Source organism: Schistocerca nitens, unplaced genomic scaffold (assembly GCF_023898315.1).
Source record: "Schistocerca nitens isolate TAMUIC-IGC-003100 unplaced genomic scaffold, iqSchNite1.1 HiC_scaffold_377, whole genome shotgun sequence".
Taxonomy (NCBI): Eukaryota; Metazoa; Arthropoda; class Insecta; order Orthoptera; family Acrididae; genus Schistocerca; species Schistocerca nitens.
In genome coordinates this window covers 57,076-57,569 of record NW_026045911.1, presented here as the reverse complement: position 1 = coordinate 57,569, position 494 = coordinate 57,076, and the positions used below count along the sequence as shown (strand labels likewise).

At 43.7% G+C, this 494-nt stretch overlaps 1 non-coding gene across 1 annotated transcript; it reads right to left on the bottom strand.

Moving 5' to 3' along the window:
- On the bottom strand, positions 1 to 75 carry Trnat-ugu (transfer RNA threonine (anticodon UGU)). Its single transcript has one exon. It is a non-coding gene; the product is annotated as a tRNA-Thr (tRNA).
- Positions 76 to 494: the final 419 nt, after the last annotated feature.

Here is a 494-nt window from a genome sequence, read left to right as displayed (position 1 = left end):
TGCCCCGACCGGGACTCGAACCCGGGATCTCCTGCTTACATGGCAGACGCTCTATCCAACTGAGCCACCGCGGGCACAGAGGATAGTGCGTCTGCAGGGACCCTAATAGATGTTTGCCCATGCCTACCAACTTTCGTTGAAGTTGCATAGCGCGTTCTTGGTGTTACGATTTCTTTCCGTCAATGTACCTTCTTTCTTGTTCTTCAGGACGAGCATATCCAATTGAAGGTGATAATTCTATCATGGTTCACCGAGTAAATCCAGACTTGTAAACTAAATTCACAATCAGGAGAAAATTTAGGTTCAACAGAAAGTTTAACTTAGAAAATTTTTCACGAACAGAGTTTGCTAGGTTGCACGAAGGGAAAAACTTCACTTCTGAGCCTGTGAAGAAATATTTTTCTTGTACATAAGGCAGTTACGTGATTCTGTAGTTTTTCCCTTTTTGTCATTCGAGACGACAGAACGCAGCTTCTTGTTTCGGTGTCAATCAG